The 19355-nt window shown below is 39.3% G+C and overlaps 1 long non-coding RNA gene across 1 annotated transcript; it reads right to left on the bottom strand.

The window, feature by feature from the left end:
* Positions 1–2765: 2765 nt before the first annotated feature.
* Positions 2766–13809, bottom strand: LOC122461817. Its single transcript, XR_006284016.1, has 3 exons — positions 13326–13809; positions 5149–5284; positions 2766–4448 (listed from the first exon to the last, which is right to left on the bottom strand). It is a non-coding gene; the product is annotated as an uncharacterized LOC122461817 (long non-coding RNA).
* Between the last annotated feature and the right edge of the window lie 5546 nt (positions 13810–19355).

The following is a 19355-nucleotide window of genomic DNA, read 5'->3' as shown; positions in this document are numbered from 1 at the left end:
TGAGCTCCTCTGGAGATGTACTTTTGAATGCATAGGCCCCTGTGTGATTTTCTGTATGAAGTGCCCTGCTCTTATCATTCATCACCATTGTCATGGCTGACAAGCTTAGCCCTAAAAATCTTCAGCTAGATCCTGAGCTGTGAGGAAAGTGGGGGAGGCAATTATTTCAGTTTTCCTGATTCCAGACCATTTCCACCACTGGCATAACTTTAGAGGCCTGACCCAGGGGGATGTCTGTGGTATAAAGCTAAGGCCACTTTATACCAGCCCCTGTCTCCTCCCTCCTCGAGTACCTGGGGGGGAAATCATCAGGTGCTTGTTTTAGGCAGCTTTAAGTCTCATTTGTGCCACTGGAACAGCACGAAGGAGACTTAGGTAGTGTCAGGAATCTGGCCCAATACTTTTACACTGTAGATATTTTTCTGGCTCTTAAAAGTATATTAACCCCACAGTTCACCTTTACTGCCGCCAGTAAAAAGCCTTTTGTACATTCAATCCAGTTTACAAAAGGCTTCTAAATTACTCTTAAAATTACGGGTCTAAAGTGCTTAGTGGACCTATACTGCTGTTTTAGCTGCACCAAATAGTCTCTCTGGCACTGGGTGTCTGACTGAGACATGGCTGGTTTTTGCTCTTACTGGCTGCCCTTTACTTTCTTTCCAGGAGGAGCCATTCCTTTGCAAATAGTCTGTCAAGTGGCAAAAAACAGCATGTCCTGTGTGAAAACATTCTACAATAAAATGCAAGCAGCATATTGTAGTACAAAATGCAAAAAGCCACCCTACTTATTAGAGCACAGCACTCTTCCTACATTCAGCAGGCCAAACTTTTGTTTGCTTGTCCCATAGATGAAGGGGAATGCTCTAAGAGATGGAGGTTTCATGTTGAGTGGGGTAAGAGGGAACAATGCTATTAAAAAAAAAGCCAACATCTGTTGTTCGTTATAATGCAGAACTTCCTTTTCTTGAGTAATTACTAATGCTAACTACACTACCACAATTAAAAGGACAATGCTTATACATACTTGCTAAAGAGGGATCATCAAGAGAGAAAATATTCTTATTCCACAGCAGGGAGTTGCGGGTTTTCCAATCAAGAGAGCGAGGATACTGCTTTCATGTATAAGAACTCACGGTTAAAAACAGCAAGGGATCCATCCAGCTCCCATTGAAGTTCACTGGGATATGGATTGGCCCAAACCGTGTGCAAGTGAACAACACTTCTAAGAAATGGATTTGTATGAGCTCTCGGGAGAAAACATTATAAATGTGTGCAGAGTCAATTTCAGTCTCACATTAGGTACCCTTGTTTCCTGTTTGATTCCTGGGAGGGACACTATCGAGTAGAAACACTAATCCTTAATTACCAGATGGGAAAAGTTAACATAAAACCCAGGGGAAATAGGAAACCCAGATGTCACCTGGGGAAGGTTTTTAAGTTGCCATGGTGGCAAAAAGAACCTGGAAAGACATCATGCAGTCAGCTGAAAAAGCATGACATCTTCTGGGGATAAGCATAAAATATCATACCAGATCATACTATTGGTCAATCAAGTCTCATGTTCTGCCCACAGCAGTGGTCAATACCTGATGTTCAGCGAAAGGTGAAGTCTCTTTTCAGCCATCTCACAACGGCTGTTCTGCATGCATGACTTCAGTGCAGACTTTCAAAAACATGCTCATCAGTATTCCCATTTGTAAAGCATCCAACTTTACAAAGCACTTAGGTAGTACCTTTTTAATCCAAGGATCTCTAAGTGTGTAGTATTGTGCTCTGATAATCTAACACAATGCTGATATTTTTACAAATCAAAGAATGTTTGATTCAAATGCATTGCCATTCATGGTAACACGCTGAATACTTCTGTAACAGCAACGTACACAATCAGTAGATAGCCACTATCAAATTATCTCCGTTTCTAGTGGATTTGTTAATGAACTTTTATGAATTGTGGATCTGCTTTCCGAGTGTGAAGTGCAGCCAAAGAATGTATTGTATTAAACAAACTGAAAAAGATAATCAAGAATGAAAAAGAAAAAAGTGATAAAAAAATCAGTGCTAAAATATGATTTACGAGCACAAAAAATCATAACTCATTTCTTTAGTTTGTTTCTCTAATAAAATAGTATAGCTTGCAGGAACTTTGGACCTATAGAATGACGCTTACCATTTTTTAAAATTCAAATAACCAATAGTCAGTGGATTATTCGGTCTTGTTCTCTTTTGAGTAAAGAATTGTTTTCATTGTTTTTTGAAGAAACATGGACACTGGCTGCAGCATGACACATGCATTTAAAGAAAATCTAGACATTGACATTCCATTCACTTAGAGAAGTGAAAATACTGAAAGGAAAAGGCTGTTGAGAGTAGCTGTGTTTACTGTAACATCTTTATGAACCGTACTCAATCACATTCAAGTATTATCCCTTCACTATCACCCTGTTTCATAATAAAATAAGTATATGCTAATAATACTTTGACTCTCAATAGCATTTTTCATCCGAGGGTCTCAAAGTGCTTTGAAAACATTAGCAATCCCATCCAACTTCCACGGAAGTCAGAGGGAAGAAGACACACGCTGATCCCAATGGGAGTCAGATTGTATCGTACCTAACTAAGCCTCAGAACTCCTTTGTGGGTAAGGTAGGAAGTGTAGTCATGGATCAATTCACAACTCTGAAATGCAGCCACCTCTGGGGTGAAGTGCAGCATAGTACAGCATAGCATACAGCAAAGAAACAACCCAGGTTGTGTGTTTTTTTTAAAACCAGACAGCAAGCAAAGAATACTGAATCCATGTGTAACTCTGGGAGGGATTTTGAGAAGGCACAATGGAAATTGCTGAGCTGAAAATTGGCATCATCCCTACCATCTGATTCTTAGTGACTCAGTTTAATGTCTAATTCAAAGTGTATTAGATCATTAGTTCAGTAACTTCAGAAGGAAATTCTATCTAGCAAATCAATGTTTCCTGTAGCACCTATGCATTCTCTATTTGTCTCCCAGCCAAGCACTTGCCTAGCCTTACTCAGGTTTGTAAGAACTGACAAGATGATAGCACAGTGTGCCTGATTTCCAGACATTAGGAGGGAGCTCTCTGAATCCGAATTTTTAGCCTGAGCGACTTGGCCAGAAGTCATGCTATATAAACTTCATTTAAAATCTGTCTAAATTTTACTTTTTTTTTTTTTAAACTTTATGAATCAAGTAATACAAGAAGCAGGAGAGAGTTTTATTTTCTCTGTTGAAACCTGATAGTGCAGGTGAATAGGGCAAAACATTATTCATTAACTGTCTGGGGTCCTTAGTAAATGGTCTGCATGTTTAATCCACAAGTTAACATTCTATGTAGTGTGATCCTTGAAGTCCTCATACAATTCCTGCTTAATTCAGAGACCGACACCTTTGTGTTTTGTTTTCAGCATAACAAACATGTGACACCTAAAGGTACTTTCTTTCTGGAGTTTGTACCTTATCTTTGGCCTTTAAAATAAAAATCTAAAAATACAAACTGTGCTTCTGGACACACTATATATTTATAGCCCACTATAGTGATTTTATCCACAGAAATTAAGCCAACTGCTGTCAAATGACTGAGAATCACGTTCATTTCAATAAATCCAGAGAAATATTAGTGAACTGTCAGGGAAAAAAAAAAAAAAAAAAAATCAGTCGAGTGCTAGCTTAAGCTACAAAGGAGGAGAGAAACCTTCAGTTTTAGTGAATTCCCAAAAGTAATTTGGGCAACTTTAAGTGAAGAAAAATTCTAGGATAAAAGATATTTCAGTCCCAGGGAGAAATGCTTGAACCTTTACATCAGTTTTTGGCCTGTAATCTTCTGTGCACTTTGGCATTTAAGAGAATATACACTGAGAGCTTCCCAAGGGCCGATCACTGCTTGCTTAATACAGTGGCAGAATCATTCCACTCTGCTTGTCTTTTTTGTGGATCATATTGGAAGATTCCAAAACCAGAACATCATCACAAAGTGTTTCCCTCTTTGTGTTGGGAAAACCACTCGTGTGAGGGGATGAAAAAACGAGACACAGAATTTTCATGCTTCTCTATGTGGAAATGTAAGTGGAAGCAAAGGGTCAAGTGCTATTCAACAGCAGCTGCAATAACTTTCACAACTGAGATCCTGGGCAGTGCTGTAACCCTAAGCCAGCACAAGGGAGGTTCATCCCACCATAGGAAGATCCTCTGGTGGTGTTATATCACTCACCCTTCCAATATCCTGGATAGGGCACATGGCCAGGGAACACAGATGTGGCTGGGAAATCTCTACTCCTTGCTGCTTTATCAACTTCTTGGGGTCATTGGCAACCTATGCTTATTCTAGAGGACTGGCCACAGCATGGTTGGCATTAAGACACCTCTGCGCCCCACAGATATGGGCTCTCTTGAACTGTGGTGTATGCTTCTTGGATGCAGCCAAGGATCCAGACCTGGGAGTTGAAGTAAACAGGTGTCTCAGTGGAGCTGCCACAAGAAGGGCTATGCTACATCACACTTCTTTCTCTGGATGCATTTACATTTGCTTCTGGGTTGGTCCTATAATATCTGGATTCTGGACTTACAGTTCTACATGTTCAACTTGTAACTGAAAAGAGCCATGAAAAAGTAACTGGTTTCCCACTGAAAACCCACAAAAATATTTCCCATTCATTTTGTACCTGAGGACCCTTCCACTCAAAGCCGTTAAACGTATCAATAGTGCACTGGGTGCCTTTATAACTGAGCAAAAGCCTAATGTCTTCTCCCCACCCATCCCCTTTCTTTTGACTCTCACACCTACTCTTTTTTTTTTTAAATAACAAAGTGTGTGTGGGGGGGGGGAGAATTATAATGTACTGAGACTGGAGTCTTTGCTTTAAAAATGTACCATCTCCCCTTACAATGTTAATGTGTGATCCATTTAAAAGAGTAGGAAGATGTTTAATGCTATCCCTAAGAGTTATGGCAGTTTGTTGTAAGTAAATAGGATGCCATAAAAATACCTTCAGAAAGGTACTGAACTCTCATTTCCCCCCCTTCACATTAAGCCAATGGTATCTTTCCCCCCCTCCATCATCTCCACAGAGGGGACTTTGACATAAAAGATGGTCAGATCACTGTTTAGGAATTGAGTGGGCTTTTTAAGAGTACCAAATCACAGCTAAATTGTTTGGACCCTGCTGTGTGTTGTTCCACTCTGTGCTTCTCCTTTGTACAAATATCCATCTTGTCAGCCTCTACTCATCACACAGTGTGGATGGCCTGGACTTGGTCTCAAAATGAAAAACTGAAAGAATTATTTAAGGGAAGGAAAACATAGCATAAATTGATGCAAACAATTTACAATAAAAGCAGAGCAGGCTGTCTCTTTCCTCCCACACACAAAAAACAAAGCCCCCCACACACCCCTGCTTCAGTTTTGTTACAGTAACTTATAACCACAAATAATTTTTTCTTCCTGTTTCCACAAATGCATGTTCCAGCTTAAAAACAAAAAACAAACAAACAAAACAAACAAATATATAAGAGTGTAATGTGACCAGACCTTTACTGATTGGCAACTAATGACTCCTGCTATTACACAGGGTAGTTTTTAAATTATCCACAATATATAATAACTGCAAGATATCACGCCATCCATACACCATTTAAGCTTCTTAGAATGAAGGTGTGTCTTTCATAGAAGAACTTCACAATAAGTAGAGATTCCCCACAACCTGAACTGCAATAGTCATGTACAGAATGTGGACATTTTAGGAATTGCACTCTAATTCCCTGCAAACAAATTTTCACTGCAGACAAACCCTGATGATTTACCACCTGGTTAACCAAAATTTTTGGTAATAGGAACATTGACTGTCCCTCTGAAATTTTCTTGCAGAGAAATTCTTCTGCTGCACAGTGCCTGTGTTTTGCAGAGCCCCAGTCCTGCAACAAGAAAGCTCTTCTGCAGTCCCTCCAGGATGCTCAAGTTTGCAGGTAAACCTGAAGCCAGTGACTTACTGAGGAGGACTCATCTCAGTCAGGACATAGCTATAATGGGCAGGGCGAAGAGAAACAAAAGCACCCAGGCATTTCAAAAGTAGATCACTTATAGTTATAACTTGGTTTATGGGTGCAGCAACAATGCCTAGTTGATTTCATTGACTTTTCCATTTCACAAAGTACATTAAACCATGTTTTTGGTGAAACATTCTGCACAGCACTATCTAGCACAACTTTCAGTATTGAGATTTAGTAAAAAAACATGGATTACATATTAAGCAGTGTTAGCAGAAAGCTCACTTTACACATCTAGTAAATTAAATGCCTGATTTGGGACAAAATTACATATCCTATAAATATAAGGACTAAAGGCTCGATCAAAGCTCATTGAAGCCAATGGGAGTCTTTCCATCTACTAGGGTGGCATTTGGATCAGGCCTTAACACCATATATTGGCCTCATGTTCCATGCACTGTCAAAGTTTGACTCAGACTCACAAATTTATCAGACCACTCTGTTTTATTAGCAAAGCTGCTCTGCTAATACATTTAGAAGTGAGCCCCCCCGAGTGGGGCTTGTGTCTCTTAATTTATACAGTTTTTTGGAGAACAAGTTACAGAGAAGTTACAGACAAAAGAAGAAAAAGATTTTAGTCACCACCCTTCGAGATCCCTGAGACCAGTCACGTATCTTCAATTACCTGCCACCCTTAACAATCTCCTTTAACAGCTTCCAGTTAACTTAACTAATTGCCCTTCACACCTTCCATTCTGATGCCTGCTTCTTAGACGTGCTGGCTCTATCTTAATTGCTTCTCCATTCAAAAGCTAACTGTCCCTATATGTGCTCCCTCAGACACTTTGTAACATGTTTTGGCATGCCCTCTCATATACAATGTATCCAGCATGTCCCCTTATGCAACGTTATACTTATACAATGTTATACTTCCACAGCACGCAACCTTTACTAATACCCCACTCATTGATCAAGAGCAGTAACATGGACACAAAAGTTAGGCTTTGTCTGTACATGTTAAACAGTATTTGAGATGCTGCGTGTACTGTGTGACATGATGCATTATTTTACATCACTGACTATGTTTCAGATCATGTTACATTGTGTCAAACTCACCTAGAAATGGAAGGAATATTACATGACACAGCATTAGTAATATAATGTGATGTGACTGTTAAAAGAAAAATATTTTTCTTTTGCCCAATTGCATAAGCTTAGCAGTGTTTATTAAAAAAAAACAAAAAACAAAAAAACCCACACACACTGCTAAGCTTATGCAATTGGGCGAAAAAAAAATATTTTTCTTTTGTTTATTTTCATTTAATCAGGAATACAAATCTGCAATGGATGAAAAATACTTGTTTACTTTGGGCACAGTACTTGGAAAATGAGTCTTTTTTTCTTTCTAATTACCAGATGTCCTTAAATAAAACATTCATAGGGATGCTAAAAACAAAGTCTTTTAGCAAGAACAGCCAGACAATACATTTCAGAAAACATGCAGCAGTTTTCACAGGGCCACCTGTTACTCTTGGTGCTTCCAAAATGGTCTCCCCAGTACACCTTTTTATATCTCAGTCCAATAACTACTAAATCAGTTACAATCAAATATGAACTAATCAAACTCAAACTCTAACAACATTTTAATTCATGAGGCCGGCTTCCAAACATTGGTGCTCGAGCCCAGTCGATTAATACCTCTAATGCTGTACACAGTTGAACTAAAGCTCAAATGGAGTAGTCCTGCAAAAAACTCAACTAAATAGAATACTGCCTACTTCAGAACCTACCCTACATTTTTCTGTAAAGTTCCACTTAACTTGCAGTTCTCCAGTATTAAGTTACTTGGACATCCATATATAAAAATGCAAAATAACTTGACTTACACGAGTACCACAGAATGCACAAAACACTGAAAAGATGTTCCTACTGTGGTGCTGGAGATGAGAAACACTAGTAGCTGGTGGCCCAATAATGCTGTGCAGTCCAAGAAAAGTGCATGGAAATGGTAACAGTGATTGGAGATGGATTTATTTGTTGAATAAGGGGAAGAGCTGCAAACAAATACTGGCCAGCACCATTTACAACGTGAGGTGGACATGGAAGGTGCTAGGTAAATCAGAGGGGAAGGAGTAGACAGCTACTACCTGATGACATGTCTAGCGGTATTCTTTGCCCAGGCTCTCGACTGCACTCACAGCCACAAGCCACTATAGCAATGTATTATCAGGACAATGGAGATAGTCAAGTGGAGCTATAGTCAGTTGGACTGATTTCCATACATAGTTTAATTCTCTGGTTGCCATGGAATTACTCATTACTTACTCTGGCTCATGTAGTCATACCTAAGGCTCAGTGTTTGTCACAGAGGTCATGGAAGTCATGGATTCCGTGACTTTCCATGACCTCCGTGACTTCTGCAGTGCTCCTTCCCCACAGTGTCCCCTGAGCCGCCCCCCACCCAAATTTTAGTCAGGGGCATACAGTAAAAGTCATGGACAGGTCACAGGGTTTGAATTTTTGTTTACGGACCATGACTTTCACTAAAAATATCCATGACTAAAATGTAGCCTCATACCTCACTTTGCTTTGCATAGTTTTTATTCTGTCTATTAGGAAGTCTATGTGATTTTGGTCAATAGCTGACAGTCATGATCATCTGTTGGCTGTTCAGTGGCCTACGTGAAACACGATAATATATCTGGGAATGGGTTTGCAACAGCTAAGGAGAAAAAAAATGCACAACTGTTAGCAACACTGATCAGCAAAGTCATTGACCTTCTCAACAAAGAGGCTAAGGAATGAATGAGTGCACATGTAGACTGAACTACCCTCCGACACAGAAAAGCAGTCAACATCGGCAGCTAAGCGAGGGGAAGCTTGTGCTGTTGGAGCCTGCATTATCCCTTGTCTGTGGATAAATCATCCTAGAAATGAAGGGCTGGAAGGGATCTTGAGGGGGGCTAGATTAGATGACCCTGTGCTAAAACCAGACCAAACCTCCATGTTCCTTGCTGCAGATTACTTCTTTTCCTACCTTCAGTGATCCTCCCTAACTCTTCTTTTCTCAAGACTAAACATACCCAGTTATTTGGGTGTGTTTTTAAACTTTTCCTTGTAGGTCAAGTTTTCCAAATATTTTATAATTTCGGTTGCTCTCCTCTGGACTCTCTCCAATTTGTCCACATCTTTCCTAAAGGGTGGCACCCAAAACTGGACAGAGTACTTCACTGAGGTCTTGCTAGTGAAGAGAAGATTGGGACAGTTAACTCCTGTGTTTTACATACAATAGCCCTGTTGCTACACCGGAGAATGCTAATAGCATTCTCGCAACTGCACCATTTTGGGGCTCATATGCAATTTAGGAGCCACTAGAACCCCCAGATTGTTTTCTAAAGTACTAGTGCCTATCCAGCTATCTACCATTTTATATTTGTGCATTTGAATTTTTCCTTCCTAAATGCAGTAGTCTTGATTGAATTTCATCTTACTGATCTCACACTAATTCTCCAATGTGTCAAGGGTATTTTGAATTCTAATTCTGTCCTCCAAAGTGCTTGCAACTCTTCCCACCTTGGTGTAATCCTCAAATTTTATAAGCACACTTTCTACACTGCCATCCAATTTATTAATGAAAATATTTTTATAAAAAAAAAAAGAAGACGACCATTGCAGGACCCCACTAGTTACATCCTTCCACACTGACAGCAAACCATTGATAACTACTCTTTGAGTATGGTCTTTCAATACTCAATGGTCTTTCAGTTGTGTACCCACCTTATAGTACATTCATCTAGACCACATTTCCCTAGTTTGCTTATGAGAACATCACGTGGGTCTATGTCAAAAGTCTCACTAAAACCATTATAGATCATGTATACAGCTTCCTCCCTATCCACTAGCCCAGTAACCCTACTAAATAAGGAAATTTGTTCTTAACAAGTCCACATAGGCTATTATTGATTATCCTATTATCCTCCAAGGGCTTACAAAACGATGGTATAATAATTTGTTCCAGTATCTTTCTAGGTATCTAAGTTAGGTCGACTAGTCTATAATTCCCTGGGTTCTCTGTTTCCCTTTTTAAAGATAGATGCTATGTTTGCCCTGCTCCAGTCCTCTGGGACTTAACCTGACCTCCAGGAGTTCTCAAAGACAGTTGCTAATGGTTCTGAGATTGCTTCAGCTAGTTCCTTAAGTACCCTAAGGTGAATGTCATCAGGCCCTGCCAACTTGATTACATTTAACTTATTTCCCTATTCTGGCTTGTGTTCCTTCTGCCTTAATATGAATTGTGTTGAGTATTTTCCTGAAGCAAAACAGGCATTAACATCAAAGAGGCTTAGGTGTTTATCACTTATTAATTCTCTTGGCCTGGTTAATAGAAGACCGACACTTTTCTTCACCTTTCTCTTCCTCCTAATTTATTTTAGGTTTTAAAAAACACCTCTTCTTATTGCTTTTACTGTCTCTTGCTCATTTTGTGCCCTAGTCTTTCTGATTTTGTCCCTACATGCTTATGCTATTCTTTTGAATTCATGTTTAGCAGTTTTTTCTGTTTCCATCTTATGTAGGATTCCTTTTTTATTTTCAGGCCACTAAAGAACTCCTGATTTGGCTATATTAGTCTATTACTATTCTGCCCATCTTTCTTTCACATCATGATAGTTTGTGCCTTTAATATTGTCTCTTTGAGAAACTGCCAGTTCTCCTGAACTTCTTATTCCCCTTAGATTTTCTTCCCATTGGACTTTACCTACCAGTTCTTGGAGTTTGTTGAAGTCTCCTTTTTTGAAGTCCATTGTCCTTACTCTGCTGCTCTCACTCCTTCCTTTCCTTAAAAGCATGAAGTCTAACATTTCATGATCACTATCACCCAAATTGCCTTAAGCCTTCACATTCACAGCCAATTCCTCCCTTTTAGTCAGAATCAAGTTTTAAATGGCTGTTGCCCCAGGTTACTTCCACCACCTTGTAATACAAGTTGTCCCAATACGTTCCAGAAACTTATTGGACATATCATGTCTTGCCATATTACTTTTCCAACAGATAGCTGAGTAGTTAAAATCTCCCATTAAAAGTAGGTCTTCTGTTTTGGATATTTCTGTCATTTGTTCTAGAAATGACTCATCCACCTCTTCCTCCTGACTTGGTGGTCTATACTAGACCCCAATGGACTTCAATTTCCATAAGTACTAGTCTGGTGTCCTCCATGAGAACTGAATTACCATGAAAATAAATGCTTGCACTCCCTTATCCAGGCCAGTACAGGCCATCAGCCAAGATATATCCCTACAACATCAAAAGAATTCATGTTTAGGTGATGTGGTAGAGAAGGGTGAAGTGAGTAAGGAAACAGTTTTTGTTTTTAAAACATCCTAAGAGATTATAATCAGTGAATTTTTGTTGATGTGTTTGTTTTTAAAATTATGAAAACGAGTGTTTAAATCCATTTCCTTGGAATATTTCAGCCTTGACTCTAGTATATAGATATTTACATTACAGAACTACAGCACACATTTCAGAAGTAGCAGCTGTCTCCAGGGTTGAAATACCATAAGTAGCTAAGGGCAAAAAATCCAATTAACATCAACAACTACAGCACCACTGAAGGAACAGTAGAGAAACTTTCACTGTTGTTTGACATGGGCTAGAAGACCAGAGAGGTCTGTGCTTAACCTGGGTCTTTCACTCAGATTGTTCAGATCATATGGTAGTGTAATGCACTATCACATTTCAAGGTAGCCTTCATTTAACCCATTGTGATAAAGAAGAATTACATAAAATGTTGGCCAGTTACTCACCAAAGGTAACTCATATCTTCAAATATAGCTTGAATGAGCTATCTGATCCATTAAAATTGGAAACAAATTGGTCTTAGATTAGTGTAAAAAGAACTGACATTTTGATGGCTCTATTTTAGATAGAGCATCCTTCATTACATGTTGTACTGATGTATGCTGGAGTAAGGCTTTGTGATTGCTGCCCTCCCCAAACAAACCAACCCACAAAAGCCTAAAACAATAAACCCCTCACCAAAACAGCTTTGTACCTTAATAAACTATTCTGAATCAAGTAGATACGTGTTCAGTTGGAACCTAACCAAGCACACATAAGGGACCAAAAAGGTCACTCTCTCAAATCAAATGTGATTACAGATCCCAATTTTTTTATACCCTGTGTTACTATTTGTGATCTGTAGCGAAGAGCCACATAGCAAAAACAAACATCTAAAATTCAATTACAAAACAAATGCCAATTTTATACTGCTGTAACAGGAAATGCTTGTGTTTCTCTTTGCGACTGTCCATGCAGGTTTGAAAAACTATTTTAAAGTCAATATTAGGAGCTGTGGGAGACTAAGAAAAATTCCCAGAAAATCTGCAAGAAGCAGACACTCCTCTTTGTGCGTGGAAACAAATCATATGGCAGGTTTAACTGCTTAATATAATTATGAATACTTAAGGCCCAAGAGAAGACCATATGGTCCATCTAGGCCTGTCCTTACCAACTGCTGAAAATACAAGTCAGCCTGCGTATCATCCCTAGCATCTGACTAATAATGGTGGCCTTTGACAGCTGCCCTGAAACAGGAACCAGTTTACATGTCTGGTTTTCATATTACATATGTATCCTACAGTATATGAAGAGAGATTCAAACCAAAGCTCTTTGGGACAGTCAAAAGCTTAAAGAGACACTGTCAGTCTCATGGTTAGCTTTCTGAGAAGGTAAATTGCTATATAGTGTCCACATACACAGCAGTAAGAATTGAAGAGGGTCACTGAAGTGAACCTTGTGTCAGCAGGTATACAAAATATTGCAGATAGTTGGAGAGAGAGAAGAATGGACTAGTTCCCTCCAAATTATATAGATACAGTATTCTACAGGAATATACCCAAACACTGAAGTATTGCTATTTATCCTGTGGTGTTTTGAAGAGCCATTACTGCAGAACAATGTACACTGAACACTTTTTTCTACTTGATCTGCCTATCAATCGATAGGTGCTACCATTCCCAAAAGTATAGAGTAAGAACTTTTAAGAGTCCTTGCATCCAGCCTGCCTGGAGCTATACCCTTCTATTATTCCTTTCCCAAACACAAAATTCATGCTAAACTGCTCATAAGGATAAATCAGATAAACCCAGCCATTGACCCAATACTCCTCACTGAGCTCAGGTTTAAAAAAAAAAAAAATTTGGTTAGTTTCATGTCATTTAGAAGAAACATTTGCACAAAATGGTATCAGCCAGGAAGAGTACCAGAAAATTGAATCCCTGCCAAAGATTCTATGTGAAGGTCACCCTATTGGGGTGAAGGCAAGTACCTTGCATGTATTTCCCCAGGCGGTGGCACTCTTGTAGTCTGCTCCTGGAGTATCGCCCTCTGGCTGTACCTCTTAGCAAGTCTGTCCCCTTCCATGGGTTGTAAAACAACTCAAACAAAAATGAAAATAGTTCCAATAGTCCCTCACGGTGCCAGGACCCCTTCCTCATACAAATGAGGGGAAGCAGCCTTTTTGGCTTTACAAGAAGTCTTAGCTTCCACACACCGTGTGGCTAAAGGCCAAGAGTTAGTCCTGGAGTTAACAACAAAACAAAATTCAGCTCATCTTCTTGCCAGCCTGAGGGTGCAGGCTGGCTGTACTCTCAAGCTACTCATTGTTGAGAAACCCCTCTGGCTGGTCTGTGAGCTTTAGCTCTTCTTGTTTCAGGGTGATATCCCAACTCAGCTGAATTCCTTCTTTTTAAGGGCCTGCCCCAGCCCTGACAAGCTCCAGGTTGGGGCTAATTGTAACCACAGATATTGTGTAACCCCTTCTTGACTGGTTATGGTAGAGAAGTATCTGGCCCTACCCTCTTTTCTCAAAACCTTTCTTTCCAGGATGGCTGAAACCAGAAAGTAGTAGAAATCTCATTATTAAGAAGAGACCAAGATCTGTTTAAATAAGCTTTGTAAGGGCAACTCTACACTTAAAATGCTGCATTGTCAGAGCTGCACTAATGCAGCTGCACTGCTGTAATGCCTTAATGAAGACACTCTAAGACACTCAAATGAAGACAGCTGTTCCATCAGTGTAGTTAATTCCTGCCCCCCGCCCCCAAGATGGTAGCTATGTTGATGGGAGAAGCTTGCCTGCCAACATAGCGCTGTCTACCCGGGAGGGGGAGTATGTCAGTATAATTATGTCATGCAGGGGTGTGGATTTTTCACACCTCTGACGATGTAGTTATACTGATCTAGGTCAGTTGCGCAGACTAGACCTAAGTGTTTGGATGTTTGGCCCAACCAATGTTAAGGCCTCAGTCCTGCAATTTGTTCTGGGTGGAACCCCACTGACTTTAAAACCTTCTTTAAAAAGGTGACAGCCATTTTCTTGCAGTTTTTCACAGAAGAAAACCAGACTTCATAAAGGTTCTCTATCCTTCTCATAAAGGTGCTCAATTATTGCAAAAGTACTATTGTGACATAACAGAACAAATCCACCCAACAGCTCATGCTGTATGATATAACAAGACTCTGTTTTGCTCTCATTGCAGGATGAAAGGCAATGGGATGTAGGGGAACCATGTGGGAGTGGAAGCCATGAACCCCTTGATTGTAGCCTTCTAAAAAAAAATACCGACTCAGTTTGCGGCTTTGAGCAAATTCCTTATTCTCTCTGCCTCTGTTTCCTTATCATTAAAATGAGAATCATCATCATCACAACCAGCTGAATAATTTATTCTGAAAAATATGTGGGTAGTTTTTCATAAAAACAACTATTCATGGGTATACATTTCACCCAGCCCTAATAAAATAATAATAATAATAATAATAATATTTACCTACTTACCTCACAGGGTTGTTGTGAGTATTAATCAGTTAATGTTTTTTGTAGTGCTTTGAAAACATAAAGGCCTATTATAATGACACAGCCGTAGTGAATACATTACGCTATTGTACTTAGATGAAAAAACATCTTCGTACAGGGTAGCCTCGGCAACAGACGCAGGCAAGCCATTTGTGCGGTGTTTTAAATGACAACAAAAATGTTATAATTAGACATTTTCTTTTGCTTTCAGATCTCATTATAAAGTCACCTAAATTCATTTTATTTAAAAGAATCAGAATGATTACCCAAGAGAGAGACAGGAGGAAAATATTATAGTAAACTATGGGGCCTGTCACATCTCTTCTGAGCCACCGTGTAGCTTCCTGGAAAATATACATGACATTGCCAGTGACTCCGGAACTGTGAAAATTCCAGCTGTGAATATGACATCCAGCCTTTTAATGTGTAAAAAGGGGGTATTCCTCCTGTGACATATTTGACTTTAGCATGAAACTACTACGTGCCCTTCAATAACACTCAGTTGCCAAGCTGAGATGATTCTGCATAAGTCCCTCATTTTTCTTTTAGAATATTCCATACAGTACCATTGTATGCCTTGATTCATGGAATGATCCGGAGACAAAGGGTGCACCACCCATATTTAAAAAAAACAAAACAAAAACAAAAACCATTTTGTTTATGAATCAGACCCATCATCACTCTAAACACTTGGCAATAAATGAAGCCTTCTCAGACTGGTTAAATTGACTGAATGCTATAAACATGTGACTTTGGCAGATCTAATCATTCCAGAATAGTAGGTGAATTAATCATGCAAATGTTTACAGATAATTCAATTTGCATAGCTGTGTTGTGTAGCCTACATTTTTCCAAAGCATTTGCTGAGATTAATTTCCTTATAATTCACCAAAATGTGACAGTTCAGGTGACTGGGAAATAGGAGAATCTATTAACTAAGGATATGCCAAGCCACATACAATACAAATATAGTGAAACAGTTTGTATCAGAAGAACATACCACCTGACATAGCATCAGTTAAGAATTATTTAAAAAAAAACAAAAAACACTTATTCCCAAATCACTCTGATACAGATTTCCTTACCATATTAATCCTTTTATGCTAATGGATGGAATTTGCAGCAGTATATTACAGTAGCATTTACTATTCTTTAAGGGACACCATCAGGTCAAATTTAGCTCCAAATGTAGATTTTGCAAGATTTAACAACTTAAAACTGACGGAAAGTTTTCCATGATACCTCTTCAGATTTCCAGCAGAAATTAAGCAAACATTCTCAGTTGTGTTACCAAGCCACATATTATAGCATTGTGCTAATGCCTGAGCCTTGATAGAGTCAATAAAAAATGCCTAGTCTGTTTGCATTCTCCAACCTGAGACAAATGCAAAAAGAAAATAGCATAAATATAAGCAGCAAATATTATTACAATTCTGTCAGTTTCAATAATCTACAGCCCAATTGTATTCACACAGTACTCACTCTTTTTGCAGGGTTTGGAGCTGGGTCCTGCTTATCCCAAGAGGAGGGGGCAGACTCCATCTACTACCTTCCGTGGACTGATTTGGCGCAACTCTAGGAAAGTGCTGTCAGGGAGTTTCACTTCTCATCCCCTTTTCCCAAGCCCCACTCTCACAAGTACTTGTGCAGGAGAGAGCATGTTAGGCCAAATTAAGTAATTACACTTTCATGGTGTCATTGACAGGTGGAATAATTATGATAAAGTAATTTCAGTTTAAGGAAGGGTTCCTGGCTTTGAAGAGAATCAGATTTTCCTCCTTCCCGCTCAACCAGATTTTCTGGACTCTTATGAAAGAGCACCATCTTTTGATGCTTCACTTCATCATTTTCTTTAGAACACCTAGCCAGTCCAACTGTATTTTTAGGGCTTGATAGCCAGTTATTCCTCGGGGCGGGGGACAGATGAAAGGAGGAAGATGAAAATGGTCAGGAAAGAGTGGGTGAGGAGAGAGAAAGAAAATCCAAGCCAGAAATACATACTTCAAAATAGAACATGGTGTAGGAGGAGAAAAAAGGAAAATGAAAGAGAAGGGGCAAAAATCCAGTAGGAAGGGAGAGTTGTGGGAGGCACAGTATAAAATAACTGGAAAACATCAAGCAGTATCATTCTATAGGGTTATAATTGAGAAGTGAAATGGGACTTATTTGTGATATGGTAGCCAATTAGTTTTCTCCAACTAACGAGAATTGTAAGCGGCATTTAGATCTTAGAAATGTGGGTCCCAGAGCCAGTTTGGTCCTCTCTGCCCCTATTTTCTCTGGTCAGTGAGACCCTGCTTTGATTTTATTAAAGTTATGATGAAAAAATGATTCCAATAGAAGTTTATAGAGATCTTGTTAATATGCCTTTATGATGTATATTATGACAGCAATTCGATTTCATTGCAGGCCTAATGAGACCCCGTTACAATGCCAAAATGAAAGGAAATTGTATCAATCAAGTTATACTACCCTGATAAAAAACACCTAAAGAAATTAACCTAATTAAAAACTGCTTAAAAACGCCATTAAGAATTAGTGAACTCAGAATTGCTTTGTTTCTCTTTGTGCTCCAGGTAAAATCCTTAACTATGATCCCTTGAGCTAAATTCCTTCGCGTGACTCATAGAATGGTATTGACATCAGTGGAGTAGCTTAGGCTGTAAGCAAGCACAAAGTCAAGACTAAACATTGCAAAGCATAGCTCTCTATTAAGGGCCTCTGCAACACTGCAAGTCTCCTTATTTCAACTACACAGACAAAGCATCTGAATAAGTAGAACTGCTTGTGTGTGCCAAAATAGTACAGCATCATTCATAAGCAACACAGACTGAGCCAAATTCTGCCCTCATTGACATTGGTATGACCCGCTGATGCTAGAGTAAAAAAGCTGATCCTAAGTTATAAAGAGTTCACACATTAATAGATGTTATGACCAGAAAAGACCTTTACGATCACATAGTTCGACCTCCAGAGAATTTCAGTCAGTGATTCCTGCAATAAAGTCCATAACTGCTGGTTTTACTAGAACATTTATTTGATGAAGACACCCAATTTTAAGAAAGCACAGCCCCTCAAAGGATGAACCCTTAAAAGCTGTAGGACAGATGTTCAGCTGATTGTGATATCTGCTAGGTGTGGCTAATTATCTGATTCTGTTGCTATTATCTGATTCTGGGGCTGGTTCCACACTGGCAGGATATGGCCCAAAGGGGGCAGTATCAACCGAGAAGTAGAGTATGGTATCACCTAGCTCCTCCAGTGTCTCAGGGGAGACCTGAGATTTATCTGCTTTCCATCACACAAGGGCCAGGTCATAATAGGGAATGTAGTTCTATGCATTTTACCCAAATAGTCTAAAATCATTTATTTATAGGATCTGTCCTCAAGGGGTTCAGACAAATGTAAGTGAAGGTGCGGCTTCTTTGAATTGACTGTTCAATGGCAAAACCATTTATACTGTAGCTAATTTTTAGAGCTACTGTATTTATCAACTTGAAACTATCAACATCTTGAATACAGAAATGTAGGGGTTTTATATGGAAAATTATTCGGAACCCATTTATATCCTTGAGGGGAAATGATAAAATTAATCTGTATTCACAGCTAAGGAAAAAGCCTATTCAGAATGTGAAAATACAACAGCAACCAAAATGATGGGAAGTTATTGGGATTCCTAAAACGTTGGGCACATAGCTCTGTGAAGTCAATGTAAACTATTATACTGAAACACACCCATACAAACTATAGTGAAATCCTGCTTCCATTGCACTCAGTGGCAAAACTCTCATTGACTTCAGTGGGGCCACAATTTTGCCCTCTTTCACCTCTGAATTTTGCCCACTGAATCTGAGTCTAAGAGGTTACATTAATGCAATTTCTCCACTGAGGGGTAGAGAGCAAAGCTTAAATTATACCAGTATAGACTCTCTTAGATTCACTTAGGACTTCACAGGGAGATACTCTGAAATACCTATTCCTGATTAACTCCATGGACGCTCTTATTCCAGAACTAGTAGCTGACAACCCATGCTGTCGGACAAGTGTGGTAGTGGGACCAAATAATCCACCATCTGTGCAGTTTCCCTCATATAAATCAACAAAATTGTTGCATGCAAATTAGCTTTAGAGCAAAAAATCGTGAGTGGTTGAGTTTACTTTTGATATCACAATGGCCTGGGACTCCGGGCATGGCACAACTACATGTCTTGCTGTTGCAGGGATGTAATTGGTAAAGACAGTATGTCTGAGAAACAAAAAATTCAACGGTAACAGACCATGAATCCCAGTGATGGTTGAATCCATGGTACACCCACATCTTGAATACTGCACGCCGCTCTGGTTGCCTCATCTCAAAAAAGATATATTAGCATTGGAAAAGGTACAGAAAAGGCAACAAAATTGATTAGTGGTATGGAATAGCTTGCATATGAGGACAGATTAATAAGTCTGGGACTTTTCAGCTTGGAAAAGAGATGACTAAGGGGGGATATGATAGAGGTC

This window comes from Chelonia mydas, chromosome 9 (genome assembly GCF_015237465.2).
Source record: "Chelonia mydas isolate rCheMyd1 chromosome 9, rCheMyd1.pri.v2, whole genome shotgun sequence".
Lineage (NCBI taxonomy): Eukaryota > Metazoa > Chordata > Testudines > Cheloniidae > Chelonia > Chelonia mydas.
This window is presented reverse-complemented; position numbering and strand designations above follow the sequence as displayed.